At 36.6% G+C, this 17589-nt stretch overlaps 1 non-coding gene and 1 pseudogene across 1 annotated transcript; one reads left to right on the top strand and one right to left on the bottom strand.

Annotated features, from left to right (window-relative positions):
* Positions 1-308: 308 nt before the first annotated feature.
* On the bottom strand, positions 309-2908 carry LOC132176470 (putative WRKY transcription factor 43 pseudogene; annotated as a pseudogene).
* Positions 2909-16401: 13493 nt separating this feature from the next.
* Positions 16402-16508, top strand: LOC148586804 (small nucleolar RNA R71). Its single transcript, XR_015911809.1, has one exon. It is a non-coding gene; the product is annotated as a small nucleolar RNA R71 (small nucleolar RNA).
* The last annotated feature ends 1081 nt before the right edge of the window (positions 16509-17589 follow it).

Genomic DNA, 17589 nt, shown 5'->3' with positions numbered 1-17589 from the left:
TAAATCATCATTTATCTCAAAAGTTGATTTAATTATTTAAATTAATAATGTAACACAACTATTCATGTGAAAGCAAACAATGTAGACTATTTTTAATTGAAATGGGAGATACATTATTGAGTCAAGGGCCGAATTTAAGAACTCAGCTCTAACATATCAAATTATAACCTAATTCAAAAAGCTTAAATTGGAAAGAAATTGTTGATTTAATTATTTAAATTAATATTTTAACAATACTATTGATGGAGGTGCATGCACTGTACAATTATGATTTTGCAGAAGAAATAAAAAATAAAAAATGAGTGGCTCTAGATTCTGGAGAGGAATTGCAGTTGCCTGAGCAGTGGGGTGAAGCTGTCCATGAACATTTCACAAGGATGGTTGTGGGTACCCTCATATGTTGTCACCACGATGCTTGAATCTTTTGAGAGCCGTTGGACTTGTTTCTTCACGTTGCATGTATGATTTGAGCAGCGGTAGTAGCTTCTGCTTTTGGGAGAAGTGAAAAATATAAACTATTTAGTAAAATAGAAGGTGCTCTTGGTTTTGAAACAAGAAATTAAATTTTTATTTCATAAGTATCCTACAATATTGACATGCCAATTCCAATAACCGTTAGAATTTTTTGTAACAAGAGTAATGCTACATACTACACTCTAATCACACTTCTATCTCATTGAACTCATGCGTATCAGTTCAGTGGAATGGAGGTGTAATATGTAGGGATAAAGATCTTTAACAATTTTGCTGTTCGGATTGCTAGCAATTTGAACCGTAAATGTAAGAGAGTCTCTATGAGGCCCATATGCCTATGCAAGTCTCTAGAGGCTCTATCACATTTTCTATCCAAATTGTAAACAATTCGAGTAAAAAATTATTGGGGATCCGAATCCTTGTATGTGGCATTACTTTTTTAATAAGGACAAAACTAATGGTTAGTTGAATTACCACATTAATTTTGTGGTATAAAAATATAATTTCTAGCATTACTCTATTTTCAAATATAAAACTAACTGTTGGATTACAACAAATTCTAATTTAGGATACAATAAAATCCAAATTTAATATAAAGTTTGATTGTTAATAGATTGAGGCTTTAGTTTTGCATTGAGGAACTCACTTTTCAAGAGAGTAAAGCCCAATTTTTTTGGTTGTTCAAGTACTCTCACAATAGCTACTCTATAACTGCTTCCTTTCCTTAAAAATAGAAAAAAATCTCAAAAAACCAAAAAAATACAAATACAAAATTCACTTGTAACAGTTTCCTATATATATGTTCCCTAAACATTGAATATGCTACATTGCTACCCAAGAGCTTCCCTATCCATTATTTTAATGAGTAATGATTCACATCAATATTTTTTATATCTTTTTCCCATCTCATCCTACAAATTCAATATATCAACCATTAGATTTGTGAACTCATGTGGACCTTACACAAATTCAATGGCGATTCATCCATTTACTATGGAGATGGTTAAAAATAGAATTAATTCTATCATTCTCTATTTTAATTCAAATTAAAATATTTCTCTCATCTCTTTGCCTTTCATTGGAGATTGATTGTATTGGGATTTTATAAAAATTAAAAAAAAAAAAGAAAATGTGAGAGTAAGTAGGAAACTTAAATTTTATAAAAAAATAATATTTAATTGGTATATCATATATAGAAAGATAAGAGAAACTATTATAGGGTATATTTGAATAGGAAAACAAAAAATAGTTTGGCTAACTCTATTTAGGAAAACGTAAAAGAAAGCTGTTGTGAGCGCTTTAGTAGATAGAAAAAGTAGTTGATTTAGCAACATATATATTTTTGGCCTTTTATTTGTTGTTTTCTGGGGAGGGACACAAAACACACCTTTTTTTTTTTTGTTTTTCTGGTATAAGAAAAATGGAAAGAGAACTACTACACATAATTTCATTCTCATACTCTTAAATGCACATTCCTTAATATGGCAGTAAAAAATTACCATTAAATTTTGAATTGATCATTACTGAATTTTAAATCCAATGATAATTTTACTGGCATGTTCAGGAGTACGTACGTATACACTTAAGAATATGAGAGTAGGAGTGTGTTTAGCATTTTTTAAATAGAAAAGCTCTTTCTACTCGGTAAAGACTAGTGGCATAAGGTGAAGAAAAAGGATGTTAAGGCATCAATTGTAAAATTTTCTTATTATTTTCTCATGCTCTCTTTTATAAGTGTTAGGACTAAAGAATTGTGTAAAAGGGAAAAAAAAAAATTACTTTGTCTTATATGAGAGTGATTTTTTTTTTTCTTTCACCATAATTTTGTACTTTATTATTGGTTAATGAATTTTTCGTGATTGCCTCCCTCGTGTGGACATATCTCACAGTGTGGGAACTGTATAAATTTTAGTATTTGTAGTACTTTTGATTGTTTTGTGTTATTTATCTATTTCACAATTACTTACTGCATTATGTATAAATGAAATCAAACTAGAATATGTTAAATTATTTTATTGTAGAAATTAATGTTTTTGATGAAAAAAATTGTGTGCAGAAAGAATAAAAAATTGAGAGAGAAAAAGAGACTGATAGATAATTAAAATTGCAAATGGCTGAGTTGGTTTTTAATAGAAGATATATATGAGCAGAACCTGGGGTGGATGGTGTTCTTCACAGCCTTTTGTCCGTACTTCCGCCACCTGTACCCATCGTCTAGAATATCATCAGGGCTCTTTGTATGGAAGGCAATCTTTGGGGGAATAACTTTCTTGCTCCTTCTAACTTTTCTTTTATGTCTAGTGCTGCCATTTTTGCCTACTCCACTACTCTCATCAGCTGCGAAGGACTCGCTCTTTTGGTTGCCAAATATGGAGGAACCAGCAAGGAGGCTCACCCAATCAATGTCTTCTGAAGCTATTTGAGTAATTTCCATGGCTCCACCTTCACTGGGAATGCGATCGATTTCTAAGCATGCATTTTAAATGATAATAATAGAAAGGGTTGCATGCATGCAAATCAGAGAAAGAGAGATTAGGTCTGCAATTTTTGTAGGAAACCCTAGCTGCAGGCTTAAGCACATGATATTAAAGCCAACTATACTTCACCTAATTCTGTTCAACTGTCCTATTACCAAAAGACATTCCCAAACGGATGGAACTCTCTCTCTCTCTCTCTCTCTCTCTCTCTCTATATATATATAGAAAAGCTATGTTGTAGGCTTACAATTAAATGGCTTAAAGTAGAGGGTTATAGGTGAGGGCTAATCTAGAATCATGGTTAAGATATCAAATGTTGTTGTGGTAGTTCAGATTATGTTCATCAAATATTGGCTGACTACGTACTCCGATTAACGTACCCTCCGTGGCTCATAATCGGTTGCTCTATTAAAGTCTTCAATGAATTATAATGTTTGTAGTGAATCCAATTCTATGTTAGGGTAAACGGTAGACCTAGCCCAGAAAGATGGGAGGCTTGGAGTAATTATTAGTGTATGCCCATTTTTGAGATGGTATTATGTGTACGTATGAGAGAATCTAGAAACATGGTTAAGATATCAAATGTTGTTGTGGTAGTTCAGAATATGTTCATCAAATATTGGCTGACTACGTACGTACTCTCAGTGGCTCATAATCGGTTGCTCTATACTAACGTACTAATTTAATTGCAAGAAATGAACACCAAAGTCTTCAATGAATTATAATGTTTGTAATGAACCCAATTCTATGTTAGGGTAAACGGTAGACCTAGAGCTAGCCCAGAAAGATGGGAGGTTTAGAGTATAGTGTATGCCCATTTTTGAGATGGTATTATGTGTATGAGAAAAAGGGTCACAATATAAATTATTAGTAAAATAAATAATTTAATTTTAAGACTGATTTCGAGTGACATCATTAGTACCTTTGCCTTGGAAGATGCTTAACCACCATTAACCTTGCATCCCTAAAGCCTCCTCCCCCCTACCATATATATATAGTCATGGTCACTTGGGGCACTGGAGCGGCCACCCTTATTGCTGGGTGGCACGAGCAGCCACCCTAAACAAATGGGTGTAGCTCGCAGGCCACCCTCTAGAGGTGACAGATGGCCACGCAAGCCACCCCCATTAGATGTAGTATCTCACAGGCCACCCCCATTGGTTGGGGTGGTTCGCAAGCCATCCTCCAAAGGTTATGGATGGCCACACGAGCCACCCCCACCAAATGTGGTGTCTCGTAGGCCACCCTCATTGCCTGGGGTGGCCCCGTGAGTCTACCTCCTAGCTCTAGAATATGGCCTGCACAGCCAACCCAACAAATGAGGTTGGCCCACGAGCCACCCTATTTGATGGGGGTGGCTCACGCGGCCACCCCTACCTTTCGAGGGTGGCCGGTGCATAGTGTGCAGCCACCCTTGAGCCGAGGAGGCCAATACTCCAATCAATGGAGGTGGCCCGCGAGCCACCCCAACCAATGAGGGTAGCTTGCTGATTGGGGTAGTTTGCGCGTTCACTGTATGTAACACCTCACTTAAACACGTGACAATTATTTTAAAATAATCACCACTTTACAACCACAAGACTTTTCAAGTATTTTAAACTATTTAAATATAAAAATTTCTCTGAATATATATACATACATATGTATACATGTCCAAGTGTTCCATGACTTGTGTTTAAAAATTATTACTTTAGGAATCTTATAACCATTGGGCACCCATCGATCGATCAATGCTTTGATCGAACCTCCAATTGCTTCTTCTTCTTTTTTTCTTTCTTTTTTTAGGGGTTTTCAGCATTTTGTGCATGAAAAAAAGTCTTATTTAAGAACAAACGTGAAACCCCACCTACCATTTCTACCCTCCCTCTTTTAGTGACCCAACCCCTGGAGAGAGAAAGGAGGAGAGAGACAGAGATAGGGCCATTGGAGGTCTTACTCCTCAAAACTTGGAAAAGCTCTTAGGCTTAACCCAACCTCCAATCCGTAGTTTTCATGCATGTCGATTCCTATAATTTTTGTATATAATTATGCTTAGTTGTTTTTCTAATCACATAAATTAAAGTTGATATTTTTATTTTAAGAAAGTAAGATTCATGTATGGAAACTTGTTATACAAATATCAGCCTAAATAATAAGCCTCTAAATGTATGTTTTAACTTGTAAGTGCATAAAATCAAACAAATAGTATAGCTAGCAAATATAAGATCATTCCCACAAGGATTGAATTAATTGTGTTTAAATATTATTAATTAAATCTTCTATCTAAATGAAACAAAACTAACATATTTGAATAACCAACCAAGATTGCACTAGTGAAAGAAAATAGCAAAACAGATTTGAAACTAGAATTGAAATAGTGAGAAAATAAGTCAAGGCTTTGATATTCACCATTAATCATTTTCCTCAAAGCAAATGACTTGCACAATGCTACAAACGAGATTTAGATGCTCACTGTTTATCAACCTAAGGGCATGATATCTACTTCTTAAGCTATTGATTTCCTTAAGCAACAAGTTAGGCATGGGTGTCTACTCTAACTCTTTTCATTTTCAAAGTATTTAACATAGTATCTACTAAGTTGTACTTCAAGAAAACATAAAACGATGGAATTCGACAAACACACGAAACTTTGAACATGGTATCTATTCTGGGTTTTCAGGTTGATTAATTCCAAGAACCCATAATTGGTTCCTTCGTCACTTAGTATAGGCACAAGACTCGGTCACCTAAATTTGCCTATATGACAATCTTCATACAACACATGTATATGGTGATTAAGCATAACACATAAGCCATATGAAGAATGAAATAAAACTTGGAAGTAATCAATTAAGCATCACAAAAATACTTTGTAACAAGGCAAATCGAAATCCTTAGGAAAACATGACTAGGGCTTCAATCGAGCCCTAAATAAAGTATTTAGTTACATATAATTTTAAAATACTTAACAATGTATAAATAAAAAGACATGAAAAAGAAAGAACTTGAATATTAAGAATAAATTCTCTGCATGAAAACTCCTCATTCTTCTTTGCGGCAGCGTCTTGCGGCGCACAAGGTCTTTTTTTTTTTCCTATTCTCTTGCGGCTCAAGGGGTGTAAACGAGACGAACCTGAGAGAGCTTTCCTTGTTTTGGCTCGACTCATTTAAATTTTACTCAAGCTCGAGTCGAGTTCAAGGAAGAGCCAAAAAATCGAGCCTGAGCTCGAGCTCATAATAAGTCGAGCCGAGCCGGAGTTGGATCTTATATTTTATTTTATTTAATTTTTTTTATTACAAATTTAAACTTTAAGTAATCTTAAATGGCTCAAGATGCCAGCTTGCATATGAGCATTTGCTTAGTCTGGCTAGCTGTGTATGGAGTCTGAGTCAATACAACAAGACACTTAGTTTTGAAGAGAGATAGTATGCATCTTTTTATAATAAAATGATGCTATTAGAAAAAAAGAAAAAAGAAAAAAAAAAGAAGAGCATCAATTTTTAATATTAATATGAACAACTACGTGAAAAACTACTAATTCGAACCTTATACGAGCTGCTCACGAGCCTAATCGAGTCGAGTTGAGCTTGCTTCGTTTAATATTCGAGCCAGTATTTATGTTCATGAAACCCTCATTTAATAATTGAGTCGAGTACGAGTCGAACCCAAACTCATTTACGACGACTTCGCTCACTTAACACCCCTATGCAGCTGGCACTCCTCTAGTGGTCGTCTCTCTTCCTTTTATGAAAAGGGGAAGAGCTTTTGTTCTTTAGGTTTCTACCGCCCATGCACTCTTCGATTGGGTCCCACTTTAACTCCCCCTTTCATTTATTTCTGTCCACGTATCCGTCGTTAATTGTTGCTCTTCAATCTTTCCCTTCAGCTCCCCCTTTACGTTTGCTGCAAGTCCGCCAATACTATTCTCTTTTGTTGCACTCCACAATTGGGCCCTACCTTGACTCTTCCTTTCTTTTATTTTGATTTCCACGTATGGCTTCTTGCTTTCCTCTCTTCTTGGTTTTCTTTTCTTTGTTAGAGGTCCCACGAGATATATGTATATATGAGACACGATCTCATATATAAGTCCTTGTTGCCAGCTTTCTTCTTTCTTCTATTTTTTTATTTTATTTTCTTTTACTTTTCCAATTGCTACAAATTCTATTGATTCCTACAAAAGATGATTTCTTGTATTAATACAGTATTCCTGCTCAAGATCAATAATTGAATAGTATTCCACAATTGAATCTAAAATATATGAATTAAAATATACTATGATATGATAATGCTTATTTTAACAGAGAAAATATGCACTTTTAAGCTATTATCACACCCCAACCAGCTTGTTGCTAGTTTCTAGCAATGCAAGCGACTCAAAACAAAGCATAAGAACAAAGACTCAAGGAAAGTTTTATTTTATTTTATTATTTTCTTTTTCAAAGCAACAAGAATTAAAGGTCAAAACATTAATAACTACCAAAGAAATTTCACATGCCTTCAAAATCAATGTGAGTGAAAATTTTAGTCAACACAAACATTCTCTCAGTGTCCAAATAAACATGACATCAAATTTCTATCAGAAAGCATGTTTTGATTCAAGCCTTACCGGTGTTAACACTCAACAATTGAAATCACTCTGAAATAGGTGTAACACTCTCAAGTATATGTGAGTAGAATAATGTAAGCAAAATCAAACATCTCACATATACATCAAATCAAAAACGCTTAATCAAGATAGAACAAGTAGTCTTATGAAAGGATGCCAAAAATAATTTACACCACTCACATTGATTTGTCATGAACATGTCTGAACCATACACTCCCCAAGATCAAATAAAGACTTTTATTTGGATGTAATGTAGGTTTAATTGTTTAAGAAAAGGGAAATAGATAACAAAAAGGTGATGGTAAAAGTGAAAAGTGTTTCAAAATAATTGGAACTTCAGCTTCTTTTGTATTTTCAATCAATTTCTCTCTCCAATTTTCCTTCAATAAAGCACTCATTTCTTTTCCATAGTATACCTTCCCCCCTTGAACATCAACATTTTTTTTTTCTTCTCTTTCAATCCTTTTTTTTTTTTGGTCATCTTCTTTTGAATCACTAATCCACCACACTGAGATAATTTGATAAAATTTATTCTTGAAACACTTGAGAAAGGGTTTAAGAAAGAAAGTCTAATTATACGGCTCAATGGGGTGACTAGTGACAATGTATCATACAAAGAAAGTTGAGGCTCAAAATAAAGAAAAATGGCATAATCTCACTGCCCAAGGATTTGCATAGTTCTTCAATATTCATGACTTCAAAAGATTCAAGTGCAACGTAAAATATATGGTTTTTGCATTCGGCCTAACAGAAGAGTAATGCGACTAACACAACAAATTTATTTATGCGCTTTCAATTGAAATATGATCTCATGAAAACTTACCCTCTACAAAGAATGATTGGCCCAAAACTCACAAGGGTTACAAATCTTTGCATTTGTTATCCTCAAGATATTCTAAGTCACGTCTATCCTTAACAACGAGTCATGTTTATGTGGCTACGTGCATGTGCAATAAATTGAGCATGAAGGCAGTGAAATTCTTTAACAGAAGTAGCATAATGAACTTAAAACATAAAATTCATGCTAAAGAAGGAAACATTTTGTTTTTTTGACAGAAAAATCTAAGCATAACACAACTATGTCCCCCCCAACCTAAATCAAACATTGTCCTCAATGTGTTCATTCTTACCTCAAAAGGATGAAAATTAAGTTGATAACAAGTACAAGGTGTAAAAATAAGAAAGATATTACCTGATTGAGCTTGTACCTCATGACTGCTATCAACAAAGAACTAAGCATTAGAGCACATTGTTGTGCAAATTATAATTACTTGCAAGTGCACGAATCAATTGTAGTCAATGGATTGCTAATGCGAGGTCGATCTCACAAGGAATTGTGTTCTTGAAAGCAATTTTAAATATAAATTAATTGAACCCTAATCTAGTTCCAAATTTTGAAAGATTATTGTTTGAATGAAAAATCAAAAGCATAAGCAATTTAATTTGAATGTAATCTAATGATGAAACACTAGGGTTTCAGAATCTGCACTCACAAATTCATAACAACATAATTCCATGATCTATAATATTTCCCAAAGTTCTCACATGTAAATCTTAGATTTGTTTTACTATTGCATTAAAGAATTAATCAAAACATCTCATGTATCCATACATAACCCAAATCACAAAAGAAATCCAATAAATAATTAAATCATTAACTGTATCCGTAAATCATAAGAAAATATCTATTTTTTTTTTTATCAAAACATCAATTGTATCTAGAGAATAAATCACATGGGAAATCCAATTTTTAACAAAGAAAACCAAGCAAGCAATTGTATTGAATAATATTAAATCATCAAGTGTATCCTTGAATCACACAAGATATCCAAGATTTATTTAATCCAACTGCGTTAAAGTAAAACAATAGGGCAATTAAAAGCATTAAATTGGGAAACATTATATACATGGAATGATGTGCTAATTATAAGTGAGGCTTCATTTTTAACCTTAGTTGAAGGTTTAGCCTCTCATGTTATTGAAAGACAAAACAAAATTAATTGAATTTATAATGAAAAATTGAGTACTTACAAATATGGAATCACAAAGTTGAGATCTAAAAGCTAGGAAACCCTAAAACTCTCTTCTTTCTCTTCTGAAATCTCAAAATTCGCAGCCTCCTTAATCTAAACTGATAATTATCTATTTATAGACCTAAAACTAGGGTTTTACAAGTTGAAATCGGATAAAACTACTGCTAGATCGGACAGGTGCGCTCGAGCGCACTCGAGCATCAATTCTCCTATGCGGCCCACACATGCACGTGCGATGCGCTTTGGATTATGCACATATGCACTCGATCGTAGGGCGTGGGGCTCGATCGCAATGCGCTTGATCGTAGCATCCTGCGCTCGATCACAGGTCCGTTGGCTGCTTCTCCAAAGTGTGCAATTTTCATATAAATCCTGCAGCTTTCCCATAGCAACCTACAAAGCACTAAAGACACAAAACTAACCCAAAATATCTGATAATAACACAGCTAAAGGAATAACAAAATTAAATTAAAGGGTTCAAATATGCAATATTTGGCATATATCAAACGCCCCCAAACTTAACTTTTGCTAGTCCCTTAGCAAAAAAAAACAAAAAAAAAAATGAAAAGAAAAAAAAAAAAACATAAATACTCTTTCGCGGGAGAGACGATTGCATTTAGTATATGCAACAAGCCTTTTAAACCCCTAGGCATCCCTAGAGGACGAGTGAAGTCTCGTGAGGGCTTAACAGGAATGATACCTACAAACATTGTAGCACTATGTTGTTAACAAAAAAGAATTTTCACATAAACCATGGTTCTTGTTTAATAGCAAGCTTAAAAAGACAAATACCATCATCACAGTCAAAAGGAAATCCAAAATCCATTCACTCATAAATGGATAATTGAGACTTCATATGTTCTGAAAAGTGCAAAGTGTAATTAGCATATAAATATGAAGCTTTTAGCTAAAACTCAAGACAAATTCCATGAAATTTGTAAGAATCCCTAACAGACGAAACAACCAAGGCAAGATATGCAATTTTTTATTTTTTATTTTTTTTTATAGGCTCTGCAATGTCTAATTCCCTTAAGCTTTCTAATTGACCCATGTAACAAGTGTTAGGCCAATGACTCCCAAGTGACTCTAAAGCCAAATGACTTTAGGGCACTAAATGTAGAACATCCCTAAGGGCTTATTAACTCAAGTCAAAAAGGCTACAGGGCCAGACGAGCCATACCATCAATCAACTTAAATTTCACACCTTTTGACTCAAACAATCAATGCTTAATGAGGCTAGAGATCCGGTTACTCAGTGGAAAACTCAAAATGATGAGTTTTAATTTAATTTTTTTTTTAACTCTTCCAACCCAGGGTTATTTATCAATGAGTCATCAAACAAATCTAAAAAGGAATACACTTAAGCTCAAACATCATACTTCACAAAAAACATACTAATGTACTCATAAAAATTTATCTCAAAACAAGTGAAATCTCTTTTACCCAAAAATATGTCAAATGACTCAGACTCATAATGACATAATGATGTGTTCAACCCTTTAAGCAAGCCAATGAAATGCAAACCATAGTCACAGTTTAACTCAAACTTGACAACAACATAGTACAATTATTATTATTAATTTTTTTTTATTTTTTTTTATTTTTTTTTATAAAACTAAACAAATAAGAACAACAATAAACAAACAAAGTGTTTATTTATTTTTTATAAAACTAAACAAATAAGAACAACAATAAACAGACAAAGTATTTTTTCATACCCCCAAACTTGAATTACACATTGTCCTCAATGCAGGCAGAAAAACAATACCAAGAGGTGTAGGGAACCAAAGTGAGCAAAAAGACGACCCCCAAACTTGCTCGTGAAAACACCCGTCCTGAAAAACACAACAATAAACAAAAATAAACATAAACAAAACAAGAGCATATGACTAAAAATAAAAGGAAAAGAGGGGTGCTTCCCATAAGTGCTAAGTTTACAGTCTTTAGCCAGACTTTTCACCGCCGATGATTAAGTAGACGATGTAGGATCTGCCAAGGGCAATTCCTTAATCTCCGGAATCTCCAGTTCCAAGAACGGCTTCAAGCGCTGACCATTGACCTTGAAAGTACTTCCATTCTTGGGATCCTCGATCTCGATGGCTCCATGAGTAGAAACTACATGCACTATGAATGATCCAGTCCATCGGGATTTGAGCTTCCCTAGAAACAGATGCAGACGTGAGTGTTAAAGGAGGATTTTCTGACCAACTTCAAACGATCTTCTCAAAATGTTTTGGTCATGATTCTTCTTCATCTGAGCTTTGTACTACTTGGCATAGTCGTAGGCATCGTTCCTCAATTCTTCTAATTCATCGAGCTGTAGCTTCTTTTAATTGCCAGCCATGGTGAGACTGAAATTCAGCTGCTTGATAGCCCAATACGCCCGGTGCTCCAATTCCATAGGAAGGTGGCAAGCCTTGCCATACACGAGTTGGTAGGGAGACATGCCAATTGGCATCTTGAATGCAATCCGGTATACCCACAAAGCGTCATTGAGTCGAAGAGACCAATCCTTCCTTGTCGGGTTCACTGCCTTCTCTAATATCCTTTTGATTTCTCTGTTGGATATTTCAACTTACCCACTTGTTTGAGGATGGTAGGGAGTTGCAACTTTATGAGTGATGCCATATTTCTTCATGAGTTACTCAAAAAATTGGTTGCAGAAATGCTTCCCTCCATCGCTGATGATGGCACGTGGTGTCCCAAACTGTGCGAACACATTTTCCTTCATAAATTGCAGCACAACTCTATGATCATTAGTCTTGCATGCAATGGCCTTCACCCACTTGGAAACATAATCCACCGCTACAAGGATGAAGAGATACCCATAAGAATTAGGAAAGGGCCCCATGAAATCGATGCCCCAAACATCAAACAGCTCCACAATACGGATCGGGTTCAGCGGCATCATATTCCTACTTTCAATGCTCCCTAACTTCTAGCATCTATCACAGGTTGAATAGTAGGCATGGGCATCACGAAAAATGGAGGGCCAATAGAATCCATTTTGAAGAATCTTCGCCGTAGTCTTTTTAGAACTGAAGTGGCCTCCACATGCATGATCATGACAAAAAGAGAGGACATTTTGTTGGTCACTTTCAGGAATGCATCTCCTTATAATCTGATCTGGGCAGTATTTGAACAGGTAAAGATCATCCCAAAAGAAGTACTTCGCCCCAACTAAGAATTTTGATCTGTCTTGCCTGGTCGAATGTGATGGCATCTTGGGGTGACGAGGTAGTTCACAATGTCTGTGAACCACGGTGCAGGAGTCTGAGAGATGTGCATAAGTTGTTCATCAGGGAACAGCTCAGCAATAGGCATAACATCTTCATTGAAGTCCACAACTAGCCTGGATAAGTGGTCAGCTACAACATTCTCGGAACCCTTCTTGTCTCGAATTTCAATATTAAACTCTTGCAGTAACAGAATCCACTGGATGAGATGAGATTTAGCATCTTTCTTTGACAAAAGGTACTTCAGAGTAGCATGATCCAAGTAGACTAAGACTTTAGACCGTAGCAAGTAGGATCTAAACTTATCAAGAGCAAACACAATAGCCAACAACTTATTTTCAGTGGTGGAGTAGTTGAGCTGTGCATCATTCAAGGTCTTGCTGGCATAGTATATGACATGCGGAAGCTTTTCCACTCTTTGCCCCAAAAAGGCTCCCACAGCATAATCGAAGGCATCACACATTATCTCGAACGGCACTCCTCAATTAGGTGGCTGAAAGATTGGTGTAGAAGTTAAGGTCTTCTTCAAAATCTCAAAGGCTGTCTGGCACTTGTCATTAAAATCAAAAGGAACATCTTTTGCCAACAATTTACATAGAGGTCTTGCTATTTTGTTGAAGTCCTTGATGAATCTTCTATAGAACCCAGCATGTCCCAGAAATGACCGAATCTCTTTTACTATCCGCGGGGGCTTGGAGATCAGATCGACCTTAGTCTTGTTAACCTCGATACCTTTGTGGGAAATTACATGCCCCAAAACAATTCCTTGTTTCACCATGAGGTGGCATTTCTCCCAATTCAAAACCAGATTCTTCTCCTTAAACCGTACCAACACTAAGGTGAGATGATGCAGGCACTCCCCAAATGACGAACCGAAGACTAAGAAATCATCCATGAAGATCTCTAGGTGACGTTTAACCATATTTGAAAAAATGTTGATCATGCATCGCTAAAATGTAGCAGGTGCATTGCACAACCCAAACGGCATACGACGATATGCAAACGTACCTAAAGGACAAGTGAAAGTAGTCTTCTCTTAGTCTTCAGGGTCCAGCAGAATTTGGTTGTAGCCTAAGTAGCCATCAAGGAAACAGTAGAAATCATGGCCAGCCAATCTTTCCAACATTTGATCAATGAAAGGTAGAGGAAAATGATCTTTTCTTGTTACGGTATTTAACTTCTTGTAGTCAATGCACACTCTCCATCCTGACTGCACATGAGTTGGGATCAACTCATTGTCCTTGTTCTTGATCACTATAATCCCTGCCTTCTTAGGCACCACATGAATGGGACTCACCTATTTGCTGTCAGAGATTGGGTATATGATTCCCGCATCCAGAAGTTTACTTACCTCAGCTTGAACTACCTCTTGCATGGCCGGATTTAATCGTCTCTGTGGCTCGTGAGAGGTTTTAGCATTTTCTTTCTGGTGAATCTTATGCATCACTATTGCGGGGCTGATTCTTTTTATGTCTTCAATTGACCACCCGATTGCTTCTTCATGCTCTCTCAAGACATTTAGCAGCTTTTATTCTTGATCATTATCCAGGTTGGCAACAATGATCACTGGCAGAGATTCCATTTGATCCAGATACTTGTACTTCAGGGTGCTTGGTAGAGGCTTCAACTCTCGCTTGACAGGCTCAGGTGCTAATGAAGATGGATCAGATGATGATGTCTCAATGATTTCTCCAGTCTCAGTCTCTATCTCAGAAGTTGAGTCCAACAAGGTGTCATCTTGTTCCAATAGTGTATCCAGGTCCAAGTCACCTCCCAATGCAATCAGGCATTCTCCCAAGGGGTCTTCCATATTCGTTTCATTGACAGTCTTTTCCACTATCTCCTCAATCAAGCATGTGCTTCTAACCTCTTCATACTCAAATGGCTGACTGCTGATATCAAAGATGTTCGGCTCTACAGTTGATTAGGGCATTAGCCGTAGCTAAAAAGGGACGCCCTAATATGATTGAAACTTGAATCTCCAAATTTGCCACCGGCTCTATATCTAAAATGATGAAGTCCACAAGGTAGTAAAATTTATCAACTTTGATCAAAACGTCTTTAGTGATTCCCCTTGGGACCTTCACAGATCTGTCAGCCAACTGAAGTGTAATTGAAGTGGATTTCAGCTCTCCCAATCCCACCTGAACATATACTGAATATGGCAGGAGATTTCCCAAATCCAACAGAGCTTTTTCAACTCGGTTGTCACCAATCTTGCAAGCAATGGTAGGACATCCAGGGTCCTTATACTTGACAGGCATCTTGTATTGCAAAATAGAGCTATCCTACTTAGTCAGGAAAGCTTTCTTAGGGACATTTGTCTTCCTCTTGATGGTTACCAAATCCTTCAGAAATTTAGCACAAGAAGGCACTTGCTGGATTGCATCTAGGAATGGAATGTTGATCTGCACTTCCTTGAACACTTCCGAAATGTCATCGAACTTGAAGCTTTGCTTTGGCGCCATCAGTCTCTTTGGATATGGAGCTTTGGGAACATATTTTCTAGGATGATCCCCAGCACTTGGAATGATAGTGTCTGGTCCCATGTCTCCTGCAGGTTTGTCCTGGCTTCCCTTTTCTTTTGCAGCTTCAGTGGCCTCTTCAAGCATGGCCACTTGATTATCTACTTGTTTTCCTGACCTCATAGTGGTGATGGCTTGCACATGCTCTTGACCTTGAGTAGAGGCAGAGGAACTGCCAATACCAAATTGCCCTTTAGGGTTATGCATAGGTTGACTTGGGAACTTTCCTTTTTCTCTTTCACCCACTTGATTGGCTGGCTGGCCAACTTGTCCTTCTACCTTGATCATGGCCTGCTTAAGTTCTTGTATGTCTCTACTATTGCCCATGGTGGAGTTCTTCAGCTGTTGTATAGCTTGGGAGTTGGAATTCTTGAGCTCTTGTATAGCTTGATTATTGCTCAAGTTAGTATTCGTCAACTCTTGCTTCATCTCTTGCATGTTCTTATCAATTGATTGCATGAATGCTTTCATCATGTCTTCCAGTGATAGTTGTGGTGTAGGCTGTGGCACTTGATTAGATGACCGGAACTGATTCTAAGCTTGTGAGGTACCTCCCTGATTCAGTGGTTGATTTTGCTTCCAAGAGAAATTGGGGTGATTTCTCCACCCTGGATTGTAAGACTCAGAAAACGGTCCATTTGTGGGTTTTTTGTACTCATTGAAAGCATTGACTTGCTCAATCGTGTACTCTATTGATAGAGTTGAGCAGTTTTGAGTGAAATGCATTGGACTGGCACATAACCCACATACGTCATCTTGGTAAGTATCTACTGCATTCACTGGTTTTTTAGGGCCATAGTATGAAACTGACGCCTGAGAACCTCGAATTCCTCCCTTATGTCAGCATCGTTCTTCACCTCATAGATGCCTCCTGTCTTGGGAGCGAGAGGCTGTCTACCCAACTATTTTGAAAATCTCATTGTTGTGCTTGTTCGAACATTTCATCTAAAGTTTTTTAAGCTTCATCCCCCGTAAGACTTAAGAATTCTCTACCATTCATAGTCTCAAGCGAGTTTCGCCCACTTGGTGTCAATCCCCTATAGAAAAATTGAACAATCGTCTCATTGTCAAACCCATGGGGTGGGCATTTCATAGTAAGCTCTTTGAACTTCTCCCAAGTATCGGTGAATCTCTCCCCCTCTTTCTATCTGAAATTGGTGATCTGTAGACGGAGATCATTGATTTTGGAAATTTGGAAGAATTTGTTGTAAAACTTGCTCTGCAGCATTTCCAAAGAGGTGATAAATCTAGGTCTATTGTTGAGTAGCCAGGATTTCGCCCTATCATGTAGGGAAGGAGGAAATAACCGAAGATGCAGCGATTCTGAATGGGACATTTCGCGTATTAACAATTTCGCACATTTCTAAGAAGGACCTCACATGAATGTATGGATCTTTGTTCTCTAATCCTCTAAATGTCAAAAAAGAATTGATCACACTTGGCTTCAACTCAAAGCGAGTTGCATTAGTAGCTAGCAGCACTATACATGACGGTATGTTGGTAGTAGTGGGTGCAAGTAGCTCTTTAAGGGATCTGGGTGGATTTCGTTCTCCCATCTTAACAGACTTTTCCAAATCAGACTCGAAACTTTGAGAATTGGTGGGTGAGTTTGGTGGTTGTCTTAGATTTTCTCTCGCCGTTCTTTCAATTTTGGGATCAAAAGTACTTAACTTCATATTTAAAGATCTACGACCTAACATGCAAATAGGAACTAACAAACTAACAGTTGAACTGAATTGAACTAAATTAAATTATACTAAATTAACTAAACACAATTGCAAGCAAAAATTAATGAAAACAGAAATTAAAAACTCACAAAAAAGGACCAAAAGAAATTGGCTAAAATCGACGGAACTGCTGTAGTTACTGCCTTTGCTGTGAGTGCGCTCGATCGCCCTTGAGTGAATGTACGGGTGGAGATGCGGCAGTTGTCGAGCGCAGGTGCGCTGGACTTGCTGTCGAGGCCGCAAGTGCGCTCGATCGTAGCAGAGCTGCGCTCGTTGCACTAACAGGAGCAGATGTGATCCAAAACTGCTAAAAAAAAAAAAAAAACTATCTATTCTTTTTATTATTATTATTATTAGTAACAGAAATAAAACGAAACAAATTGCAGAAAAAAAAATCCTAATTATAACTAGTAGAAGAATAAAACAGATTTAGAACTAAATTGGTTTAAAAAATTAAACAATTCCCTGGCAATGACGCTAAAAACTTGTTGTGCAAATTATAATTACTCTCAAGTGCACAAATCAATTGTA

This window comes from Corylus avellana, chromosome 3 (assembly GCF_965113065.1).
Source record: "Corylus avellana chromosome 3, dhCorAvel1.hap1.2, whole genome shotgun sequence".
Classification (NCBI taxonomy): Eukaryota; Viridiplantae; Streptophyta; class Magnoliopsida; order Fagales; family Betulaceae; genus Corylus; species Corylus avellana.
This window is presented reverse-complemented; position numbering and strand designations above follow the sequence as displayed.